Raw genomic sequence first — 13,003 nt, 5'->3', positions numbered from 1 at the left:
TGATGTATATTACGTGCTGCCTTTTGAGAATCTTTTGTTTTGAATTTCTGGCATTTCTATTTGTTCATTTGATTGTCTATAAAGTTGAAGATCTGATCTGATCCTTTTCTTAGGTGTATTAGTGCTTGTTAACTTCGAAAAGCTCGAATAGAATTACTATTGCTTACCATTGGAGTGATCTTGACTGTGTAGCCTTCATTTGAATTGCAGAATGCATTCGGAGTAGCTTAACTTGATTATCTTGGTTGTAAGTGCAAGGGATTCGGAATAAAGATCTCTAAATGGTCGTTTCAGAGTAGTCGACAGTAGATTGTGTTATTCTGGCCTGGATCCAGTACTTTGGCTTTGTGACTGGTATAAGGAGCAGGCTTTCGCAAAATCGAAACTGATTGCTCTACTGTTCTTTGGGGGAATGGCAACTTTGTCACACTCGGAGTCTAGACGCTTGTATTCTTGGTGGTGGGACAGCCATATTAGCCCGAAGAATTCTAAATGGCTTCAGGATAATCTTACAGGTATGAATTTTCTTTCTAATACATTGCTGCATTGGTTTAGGATGATATATATATGTTCATGCTTTATGAAAAAGGATCGGCATAACATAGTGAAGTGTTTGAAGTTCACTTAGATCTCTATTTTCTCTATTAGCTTTTCCGGTTTGAATTTCTGCTGTACGATTATGTATGATAAAAATGGAGATATTCCGATTTCAGAGTTGTTTGTGTATGATTGAGTTTCTGTGTTTTCATGCTTGTCAATTTCTGCTTGTTTTCATGCATGTTTTGAACTTGCATTATTCTGTTTCGACAGATATGGATTCAAAAGTTAAAACAATGATCAAACTGATCGAAGAAGATGCGGATTCTTTTGCAAGAAGACTGAAATGTACTATAAAAAACGGCCGGAGCTCATGAAATTAGTTGAGGAGTTTTATAGGGCTTACCGTGCATTAGCAGAGAGGTATAACCATGCAACCGGGGCTTCGCCACGCCCAGAACACTATGGCTGAAGCCTTCCCCAACCAGGTTCCTTTCGTACGGCTGATGAATTACCCTTGGGCTCTTCAGGCCCTGAGGCTGAGCCTCACACACCAGAAACGCCACACCAAATTCATGCATTCTTTGATTCAGATGACTTGCAAAGAATTTCGGAATAAGCATAAGGGGTAAAGCAGTTGAATGAGATATTTTGAGTCCGGGAAAGCGCCTCCAAATGCCAACATTGTCGAAGGAAGAATGAAGGAGCAAATGGTGGTGGAGCCGAGGAAATGAGCACAGTGGGTTTTCAAAGTTATCAATTGAGAATCAAAATCTGAAGAATCAAGTTATTTCTGAGTCTGAACGTGCAGGTAAAGCTGAAAACCGAAGTAATTCTTGAAGAAATCTCTCGCCGAGATTCATGCTGAAAAGGAATGTCGCTCTGCTGTACCAGAAGAGTTTAAAGAAGTCATCTAGCCTGGAGAGTGAACTTCGTGAAGCGCAAAAGTTCGCCGGGAACCTTGACGAACGAGCCAGCAAAGCTGAAAATTGAATCAAAGTATTGAAGGAAGCGTTAATAAATTGGAAGCTGAGAGAGATGCCAGTCTTCATCAGTACAATCGGTGCTTGGAAAGAATATCCAGCATGAAGAATACTATTTCCCAATCCCAAGAGGAAGCAAAAGGGCTTGACGAGAGGGCTTCAAAGCAGAAATTGAAGCTCGGAATCTTAAGATGGATCTTTCTAGATTAGAGGCTGAAAAGGCTGGTCTTCTTCGATACAAGCAGTCTTCAGCTATCTTCATTAGAAAATAATCTCACATGCTGAAGAAAACACAAAAATGCTCGACATGCAAATTGAAAGAGCTGAAAGTGAAGTGGAAGCACTAAAAGATGCTCTTGCTAAGCTGAAAGAAGAGAAAGATACTGTGGCTCGCTGGTATGAGCAGTGCTTGGAAACAATTGCCAGGTTGGAAGGTGAACTTTCTTGTGCCCAAGAGGAGTCAAAAAGACTAAACAGCGAGATTCTAGTCAATGCTGAAAAATTGAGGGGTGTGGAAGAACAGCGTGTGCTGCTGGAGAAGTCGAATCAATCTCTACTAGCAGAGGCCGATAGTCTGGTGCAGGAAATAGCAACCAAGGATCGAGAACTTTTGGAGAAGCAACATGAGTTGGAGAAACTGCAGACATCACTGAAGGAAGAGCATTTACGGTTTGTGCAAGTCGAAGCTACAATGGAAACATTACAAAAGTTGAATTCGCAATCTCAGGAGCAGAGAGTTTTGACATCAGAGCTTCTAAATAAGCTTCAAATTGAAGGAGTTGGAAGTAAGCAACCAAAAATTGGAGGAAGAAATTCAGACAGTGCAGGGTGAAAATCGAAGCCTAAATGAATTAAACAGTTCTTCCGCCATTTCAATAAAGAATTTGGAAGATGAAATTTTCGGCTTGAAGGAACTGAAAGAAAAACTTGAAAGTGAGGTTGCAGTACAAATAGAACGAAGTAATATTCTCCAGCAAGAGGTTGAAAAATTGAAGGATGAAATTGAGGTGTTGAATAGTGCATACCAGGCATTAATTCAGAAGCTAATGTCTGTAGGTTTAAATCCGGAATGTCTAGAATCATCGTTGAAGGAATTGCGACACGATAACTCAAAGCTAAAAGAGGAATGCAGTAAGCAAAGAGGTGAGACCGAGGTTCTTAATGAGAAACTGAGAAGCATGGATGACCTTGTGGAGAAGAATGTTGTTTTGAGAAGTTCACTGTTGGAATTGAATGGAAAATTGGAAGGGTCAAGGGAGCTTGTCGAGAAATTACAGAAGTCCCATGAATTTCTTCGGGGAGAAAAATCTTCCCTTGACACTGAGAAATCCACCCTTCTTTCTCAGTTACAGAAAATGACAGTGCAGAAGCTCTTGGAGAAAAACGCAATGCTGGAAAGTTCCCTTTCTTGTGCTAATATCGAGCTTGAAGGCTTGAGATCGAAGTCAAAGACTTTAGAAGAATTCTGCCAGTATCTCAAAAACGAAAAATCCAATCTTGCAGGTGAAAGAGATAGCCTGATCTTGAAGCTAGAGACTGTAGAAAAGAGGCTATGCATCCTGGAATTCCGATTTGATAAACTGGAGGAAAAATATTCTGACCTGGAGAAGGAGAAAGTATCGACACTCTCTCAGGTGGAGCAACTACAGGATTCCCTCGGTGTGGAACAAAAAGAGCGTGCCAGTTATGTTCAGTTGAGTAAATCTCGGCTAACAGATCGAGAAAACCATGCCATCTACTGCAAGAAGAAGTAGGTTCCGAAGAAAGAGTTTGAAGAAGAAATTGGTAAAGCTGTCGAGGCTCAGAGATCTTCATCTTCCAAAAAATTGTAAAAGATCTTGAGGGAAAAAACTTGTCTCTGTTGACTGAATGTCAGAAACACGTGGAGGCATCCATATTGCCGGACAAACTAATCAGGGAGTTGGAGAGTGAAAATCTGGAGCAGCAGATAGAAGGTGAATTCCTATTGGATGAAATTGAAAAATTAAGATCCGGGATTTATCTAGTTTTCAGGGCTCTTCAGTTTGATCCTGTTAACGGACAACATGATATGACTGAATCTGATCAAGTTCCCTTTTCATGCCTTCTGGGTAACGTTGAAGACCTAAAGATTTCACTATTGAGAAACCAGGAGGAGAAGCAACAGCTTGTAGTTGAGAACTCGGTTCTGTTAACTTTAATCAGACAACCTAAATTTGAGGGCAGTGAACTTGTGTTGGAGAACCGAGCTCTTGAGTACAAGTTCGACATTGCAGAGAAGCAGAATGCAATGCTGCAGAAAGACAAGAAGGAGCTTCTAGAGATGAACCAGCAGTTGATGTTGGAAGTGCGTGATGGAACGATGGAGAAAGAAATATTAAATGCCGAACTCGAGAGTCAACGCGGAGAATTGGAGAGCATGCACGGAACTTGCTTATTATTGGAAGAGGAGAATTCCAAGCAGCTTGAAGAAAACAGGTTTTTGCTCGAGAAATTTTCGGACCTCAAAGAGGATATGCTTATTCTTGAAGACGAGAACAGTATCGCCCTACAAGAAGCAGTAGCCCTTAATAGTCTCTCTCTCGTTTTAGAGACCTTTGGTGCTGAGAAAGCAGTTGAAATTGCAAAATTGGAGGAGAAGTTGGAGAAGAAAGAAGCTGAAATTTCGGAATTGAAAGAAACAGTCGAAAAGTTGCACAAGGAGCTATATGCTGTCAAAGATTTAAACGAAGGATTAAACCATCAGATTGTTATCAATAATGATTTGCTTAGAGGGAAGACCATTGAACTTTCGGAAGCAGATGGAAAGCTTCAGGTTGCACATGAATCAAATGAAGAACTGTACCGGACCCTTGAGAAACTGAAGAGGGAATGTGAGGAATCTAAACAGATACGAGAAAATTTAGAGAAGCGGATTTATGAACTGTCCGAAGATAGTGAAGAACAGAAAATGGAAATTGAACACCATAGTGAAGAAAACGATGATTTGGGCTCCGAAGTTGTTACATTACGTAATGAAATTGAAGAACAAAGGATGTATGGAGAAAACCTAAGTCTAGAGCTGCAAGAGAGAAACAATGAGTTTGAGCTGTGGGAGGCTGAGGCTGCATCATTTTACTTCGATTTCCAAGCTTCTGCCATCTGTGATGTTCTACTCGAAAACAAAGTACACGAGCTTACCGAAGTTTGTGGGACTCTTGAAGAAGAAAATGCTGTTAAGAGTGCACAGATAGGACAGATGAAGAAAAGGGTCGAGTTCTTGGAAAGTGAAATCGGAGGGTTGAAGGTCCAGATTTCAGCATATGGTCCCGTTATAGCTTCATTGAGAGACGGTATAACATCCCTTGAGCATAATGCCCTTATTCAGCCAAAGCTTTCTGTTCCAAGTGATGACGAAGATAAGGTATTTTACTTTCTATATTTAGGGAGTATATATGATTGAGACAACTTAATATCTCAAATCCGAGTTCGATATTTGCATTGTACATGCTTATACCACCTTTCTAATTGCATTTGTACATGCTTATCTACCAGGGTGTAGAAGTGGCTGCTGCACTTCATGGAATGAGCTCTGAGGAACTCGAAGAAGGACAAAGTGCTTTTCCGACGGCTGGGATTTCAGACCTGCAGGAGATGCACTAGGCTTAAAGCAGTTGAAAAGGCAGGTGGAAGAGATGAACAGACTTATGAAGCAAAAAAAATAACAGCCATGAAATGGAAGCTCCATCTACGACATTGAGCTTCCATATCAAGAACGAAGGAAGGCATGGGTGATGAGCTTGCTCGGAATCTCAAGTCAAAGAAAAAAAATTCCCGAAACGAGAAATGGGATACTGTTGAAAGATATTCCCCTTGATCAAGTCTCCAATTCTTCATTATACAGGAGCAAGAGCAAGATAGAGACCGCCGGCACAGCTGATGATCAAATGCTCAAGCTATGGGAGTCGGCGGAGCATGAATGTGATGTTGATTTGAAAATGAATGACATGCAAGAACGGGCGATCGTACCTGGGGAGATCATTGCTTCTCATCAGTTGAACGACGTAGAGTCAAAAACCGATTGTTCTTTGGGAACACTGGTGGAGAAGGAGCTGAGCATCGATAAGCTGGAGATTTCCACCAGCATCAGAGAGCCTAAGAAAAGAGCTAAAAGCAAGAGGTTCTTAGACCGACTCGCTTCCGATGCTCATAAATTGACAACCCTCCAAACTAATGTGAAACAGCTGAAAAAGAGAATGGAGATCACAGCTGAAAAGAGAATGGAGATCAAGAAGAGGAAGAAGGATTTCGAGTTAGAGTACGGACAAGTTAAAGAGCAATTGCAAGAGGTGGAGGAGCAATCACAGAGTTGTGATGCCAATGGGAACTGGTAAAGGATGTTAAAGAGGGTTATTCTTCATCTTTCGATGGGACAACTCGACTGAGTTGGAAGAGCCCGGAAATGGCGACTTGAAGAAAGTGCGAGAGCAGGCACAAAATGGGTCTGAAAAGATAAAGAGGTTGCAGTTCGAGGTGCAGAGCATTGAGTATGTCATGCTGAAACTGGAAGACGAAAGGAAGAGCAAAGGGAAAAACCGAACGGGGGTCCTCTTGAGGGACTTCATCTACAGCGGTGGAAGACGGAGCGGAAGGCGGAAGAAGGCTTGTTTTTGTGTGTGCAAGGCCTTCTGGTAGTGTGGACTGAGGCCAGCATGCACACACAAGAGGAAGCCGTTGTTCCCATGGAATTAGGGTATTTTTTTATTATCTTAGCTTTTAGAACATTGTAAGAATTAGGCCTCTGATGTAATCAGTTAATAAGCTGTCCCAGCACTTTATCTTTCGACTAAACCATGTCAAACTAGTACAACTTTATAATATTTTCACTTCCATTTTAATCTTCACACATTGAGGCGGTCATGGTGGATGAACCTGGAAGTGGGTGGGGACGGTCATCTCTCCTAGAGATTTTAAGTTTTCATATAATTTAAATATTTCTCTTGTATTTAAATTTTAAAACTTTTTAATTATTAGTCTGGGATGTATTGTTCAAAGACATAATTGACAATGAAAATTCATGCATTCCTATAGATGGTATGCTTAAACATAAGACTTGGATAACAATAATATCTTAATCATTAAAAAAGATATTATAAATTTATTCTCTTAAAATTTTATAAGTTCGTTTTCCTGTAAATTCTTATACAAATGAGTCCTCAACTACGGCAACAAACAGCTCATGAGATATATTTTGGTATGGTATTGATTCGAAAACATAAAATTAATTAGATGTGATAATATCAACATAATTAGATATAGTATTAAAAATTATATATAAAATCAAATAATTTTAATAATTTAATTTCATAATATAATAAAATAAATTATATTATAAATTTTATATCATACTCTTCACTTATAAATAAAAAATATTATACTTATTAATAAAATATTATATAATACAATATTTGTTTTTATATATTATTTACATATAGATAACACTGCTCTATATTTTTTATACAGTAACTGTTTTTTATAGTAATCTATATTAATATTTTATATTTTTTACAATAATCGTTATGTGAAGTTTAATGATTAAACTATCAGACTTGAGACTTCAAGTTACTTTTAAAAATCAAATAGTTTATTTAATTTAATCATATATCAAATGATATTTTTTCTTTTTTGAAGAATCGTGTAATCAAATAAATCCTAGAAACTCCATAAATTTTCAAATAAAACTCATTTGATCTATAATTTTTCAAATAAGAGTTCTCTTTATAATTATATATTATCTAAACATAAATTCTAATATGTCAATAATTAATATAATAGATTGCAGATTCATATCAGCTTATAAAGTACCAAAGAGTAAAATATTGTCTCTCAAAATCAAGTAGCAAAATCACATCCTTGACATCAAAACCATGGAGAAATCTCTACTCTAGAAAAGTTCAACAAAAGCAAAATGATCAACAAAATCACAAGACAAATCAAGGACTTCTTCGTTCAAGCTCCAACAGGCTCTGCAGGAGCCTCGGCCATCGTCTCTTCAGCAGGCCTCTCCAATTCACACCAATATCCTCCGAGTAGTCGCCGTGAACCTAAATGAAGAAAAAGCAACAAATATATAAATTACCATGGCACAACATGGACTATATTTGATATCTTATTTCAGTAAATCGCCTATGATGGCGTCTGTAGGAATTTTTATCAAAAAGTAAGCGAGAATGGGTGTTCAGAAACATGCCTCCATCAACTTCCCGATATCGAACTGGGAGCCTTCAAAATTTTGACTTTACGAATGAACACATTCTGCAAAGGATAGATGCTAGATGTTGCCTTCTCGATTTCTTTTCCTATCATCTCGGGAATGAATTTCTGAACTAATCCTTCAGATCACAAGATGTTGCCGGGCAGTCATGATCTCCTCATCTTTCGGCGAATCTGCAAAACAAAGTAACTTCACTCAGTCATCATTGGATTGACAAGTTTGCATGAAGGATCTTTTACGTTTTGGTATGCAAGTCGGGAACATTCAGTAACAAGTACTAATGCTTAGCAGTAATCGAGGTAGATTACCTGTCTAATCTGGCTGGACTGCGCGTAACAAGTCCTCTTAACCTGGTTCGGGCGTCTCTTAGTGAATCCAATGCAGAACATTCTCAGAGTGTAGTTGTCAGTTGTCTTCACATCCACATGAGCTTCAATCAGGGTTTGCCATTTACGTACCAGAGACCTCAATTTGTCAGTGGTAAAATTCATTCCCTGAAAATTTGAAAAGGATACGAAACCAAAACTTTTAATTTCTATTGCTAAAACAGCTGCGAGCCTAAGATAATGTAGTGAATAAGGGTATTTATATTTACATACCCAAAAGTTGGTCAAAACATTTTTTCCTTGAACATCTTCAGCTCTCAAACGGATCTTTCTGTAAGCATGATCCTCATCACCACCTTGAAGATCGGCCAGTGAAATCTCGAACACACGGTGTTTGAGACCTTCTGAAGCAATCTGTCAAGAAAAGCCAAGTTCAAAATTCAACCACTTGCATACTTCAAAATCAAACTATTTATATGTTGACTAAAGCACCAAGAAGATCTAAGTTCATTGATGATGTTCAGATCGTTAATTTTTGCTCGTTAATTCTTCGATTTTGAGGAATTATTACTGTTAAATTGGTTGTGTTATGTTTATTTTCGTGCAGGTACTTACTTTCTAGAATTGGCGCATTCTGCATTTTTTTTATTATTTGGTCACGGCTGGAGACATGGGCATGATCGATCTGACGTCACAGTTTCTAGAAGACTTCCTCCGCACGGCTTCTTAAAGACTGACGAGCAGAATTGCATTAGGAGACTAGTTTAAGTTTGAATTTAAATTTAAAACAATTATCTTTTAGGATTATTTTATTTATTTTCTTGTTTATCTCTTAGGCTTTGAGAGGCTATAATACCCACTTGGGTTAAGCCTAAACTCATCACTCAAATTACATTTTTCTTTTCTCTCTAGTTTTATTAAAGTTTTCTCTTTTTACTTTTCAAGTTTTTCCCTTTTTTTCTTTTATTTTCAAGCTTTGTTTTTAAAATACTAAGTATGACTTTTGTCATGCTTAGCTAAACTTTTCAAAAGCCTAGAGCTGTCACGATTATTCAATTTTAACGGGAGAATTAAAACGGTCCCTTAATATCTTCAGAATATCTCTCTCAATCTCTGCGCTTATTTTTCAAAATCAAAACAGTTTTCAAAATCAAAGATTGACTTTGGTAAAGAGGTTGTTGCGATTAAATGTGTGGGAGGAAGATTCGACTTATAAAAAGCAATTCGACTTCCTGGGAACACACTTGGCGAGATAGTTTCGCCAAGAGGGAATTGAGATCAGAATTGACGGTTATAGAAGCAACAATCCGAGTCGGACACTATGAACTTAAACGGTAATTGATCTACGACAATTGATGTCGTTAGAATCAATTATCGAAGCTGGAATCAAAGATTGTCTTGGGTGTTCTACGACAATTGATGTCGTTTTAGAATCAATTATCGAAGCTGGAATCAAAGATGTCTTGGTGTTCGGTATACAAGATAGAGTCACGGAGATAGCCCTTGTAGACAAAGTAACCGACGTGAATCTAAGAGAAAATCTTATTCGATGATCATAAGGAAATTGAATCAAAGCGAAGCTTGATGCTACTTTTACCGAATTTATTCACAATCTTCATCTTCTTATTTTTACTTTAATTACTTTTATTTATTTAATCACTTTTATTATTTTAATATCTTTTTACCAAAATTCCCCCATTTTTACTGTTTTACGCTTGGCATAAATAAATCAGATGGAAATTTATAATTTTCTAAGTCCTTGTGGAATCGACCCTTACTTCTCTTTACTACGTATTTCTTTTATTTATTGATTGAGAAAAAAGAATTTATTTTGACACCGAAACGACAGTTGTCAAATTGGCGCCGTTACCGGGGACTTCGCCAAAGTTACTAATTTTTGTTTGCTTTTGATTTATGACCAGGACTCATCCGGGCTCATTAGTGGAGTACAACCCGGAGATTAAAGCCAAATCTAGGAGACTCCACGCACAGACGCTTTGGGAAAGAAGAAGACAACGAACAAATCCAGAAGAAGAATCGAATTCAGGTAATATAAATCCAATTACCGGTCTTACTATCCAGGAGTTAGCTGCGACACCTACTGAACAAGTGCCTTTGAGCATTGATTTTCCCCAAGGCGAAACTTTGTACCAATTGATAACTGGCCTTATTCATCTCCTCTGTACATTCCCTACGGTAATACATACAACCCATGATGGAAGGATCATCTGAATTTTAGCTATGCTCAGAACCCAAGACCAAATCAAAGCTATCAATCGAGACCGCCTCTACCACAACAACAGCCGCAGAAGACATCACTAGAATCAATTGTCGAGAGGTTAGCGCTTTTGTAGGAAAAGTTTTAGAATCACACCGAAGCCAACTTACAAGAGTTAGACAAGCAAATGAGCAAACTGGCTCAAACCGTAAGTCGCATGGAATCACAAGGTAAGCTTTCGTCTCAAACTGAAGTAAATCCGAGGGAGAACGTCAGTGCCATCACTCTTCGAAGTGGTACAGTAGTGGCGCCACCTATTCCATCAGACCAAGCAATCCAAAAAGAGAAGACTGCTGGCACAGGATCCCAGAAAGAGAATGATGAAAAATAAATGGACGATCTGACGCCATCTCCCTATGACGTGCCACCACCTTTTCCATCGAGGTTAGTCAAAAAGGATAAAAAAGCCGAGGAAAATGAAATATTAGACGTACTTCGAAAGGTGGAAGTTAACATACCTCTCCTTGAGGTTATCCGGAAAGTTCCAAGGTATTGTCGGTTTTTGAAGGATCTCTGTACGACTAAAAGGAAACTTACAGGGGTCGAGAAAGTGGATTTAGGTGCGAACGTCTCAGCAGTTTTCCAACCACCGCTTCCACCGAAGTATAAAGACCAATGTATGTTTTCAATACCTTGTAAAATTGGTGAGATTAAAATCGAGTTATATGCGATCTTGGTGCTTCTATCAATAAAATGTCTCTCTCCGTCTATAATTTAATTTCCACCAAGCCTTTGAAGGAGACGAGAGTTACACTTCAGCTAGCCGACAAATCAATTATCTATCCAGAAGGACTTTTAGAGAATGTATTGGTGGATGTAAGCGACTTGATATTTCCCGCCGATTTTTATATAATCGACATGGAGAATGATCGCACGAGCACATCATCCGATATCCTTTTGGGGTGCCCTTTCCTAAGCACTGCAAATACAAAAATTGATGTGAGAAGCGAAATTTTAACTATGGAATTCGACGGTGAGGTCGCTAAATTTGACATATATAAGGCAATGTGATATCCTGATAAAGGAGAAAGTTTAAATTCTGTCGATTTAATTGATCCTTTTACTGATGAATTTTTAAGGACTAATTTTTCCTTTGATATATGCAGGGAGCTGAAGGATCATGATGAAAACATGAGTTCCGATCATACCGAGTTGAATTTGATTTCTTCTAAGCCCAAAGTCTTGCCTTCTGTTTTGAAACATATTTTGTGTTCTAATAACATATAAATTAGGGATGTAAATTGATAGAGCGTTCGTTGAACTGTTCGTAATTGTTCTTATAACATTCGTTTACGTCATTTGTTAAGTTAAATAAACGGGTATGAACAAAACTTTTATGTTCATTCATAAATGAACGAACATATATAATATGTGTGTTCGGCTTGTTTATGTTCACAAACAAGATTGTTTATGAACTTGTTTATCAACTACTTCATCTATGTTCATGAACAATATCATTTAATGACTCGTTTACTTCTTTTCTTTTACATTTTAAATTAATGTATGGATTAACTTGGACATATAGTGAATTTTAGAGTTTAAACTATGAAGTTAAGGAGTTTAAACACTAGTGGTGTGATTTTACCATTTTTTAGCTTACAAATAAATATGTTCATGAACACTTAATGAATATGTTAACAAACATATAAACTCAAATGTTGTGAATGCTAAACAAATGTGTTCGTGAACGTTAAATGAACATGTTCATAAACACCTTCAAAATAAAAAAATGAACACGACCACGAATTGAACATGAATGCCTTTAAAAATAAAAAAACAAACACACCAATCATGTTCGCGAACACCTTCAAAAATAAATAAACGAACAAGAACAAATTGAACATGAATACCTTTAAAAATAAAGAAACAAACACACATGCATCTTGTTTGTTCAAGCTCGATTCATTTACACACCTATGTATAATGTTTCAAATATAAAAGATAAAAAATACCATAATTAATAATATTAATATAATAGATTTTATTCGTATCTAATATTATTCAAATAAACTTAAATTAAAATAGAAAAAGGAAAAAACTAACAAGAAGAAATTCTATTGAAACAACTTGCTACATCAGTGAAACTGGGCTCTACGATTTTCGCAGGTCAGATTGCTTATATGATTTGCACATTCAAACAAAAAGTAAAATAGATAAAGTAATATTCAATCCTAAACTTGGTCATTGTTTCCAACCTAGTCCCTAATATTTTTGGTTTTTATTGATTAGGTTTTGATGTCATACACATCCAAGTTCAGTGCTAATATGGACCAAAAAGTTCAGGACCAACTTAGAAAACTTACCAAGTTCAGGGGTTAAATGTTGCTTTATCCCATGGTAATACATCTCCACCCTTGTACATTTCTCAGATTTTGGTGATTCAATTTGGTGTTATTTCACACTTACATCATACCCAAAATGGGATCTGCAGTAGTTGTGGTGCTTGTGAGAACTGTACATTCTCAATTTTCGGCAGCGGCACCTACAGGTGACGATGATCGCTTCATCCTCATCGCATTCGGGACATGATTTCGGCCTTCCATTGATGCTCTTAGCCTTCCGCTCGGTTGCCTCTCGATTGAATCCAGCCTCGACTGGGGCACTTTGTGACCTCACTTTGGCTCTCGAAGATTTAGTGTTGGCCATG

The 13,003-nt window shown here is 37.6% G+C and overlaps 2 pseudogenes; one reads left to right on the top strand and one right to left on the bottom strand.

The window, feature by feature from the left end:
- The first annotated feature begins 300 nt into the window (after positions 1-300).
- LOC120191974 lies at positions 301-6,380 on the top strand (annotated as a pseudogene).
- Positions 6,381-7,340: 960 nt separating this feature from the next.
- On the bottom strand, positions 7,341-13,002 carry LOC120192104 (annotated as a pseudogene).
- Position 13,003: the final 1 nt, after the last annotated feature.

This window comes from Hibiscus syriacus, unplaced genomic scaffold (assembly GCF_006381635.1).
Source record: "Hibiscus syriacus cultivar Baekdansim isolate YM2019G1 unplaced genomic scaffold, ASM638163v2 tig00116971_pilon, whole genome shotgun sequence".
NCBI classification, from domain to species: domain Eukaryota; kingdom Viridiplantae; phylum Streptophyta; class Magnoliopsida; order Malvales; family Malvaceae; genus Hibiscus; species Hibiscus syriacus.
This window is presented reverse-complemented; position numbering and strand designations above follow the sequence as displayed.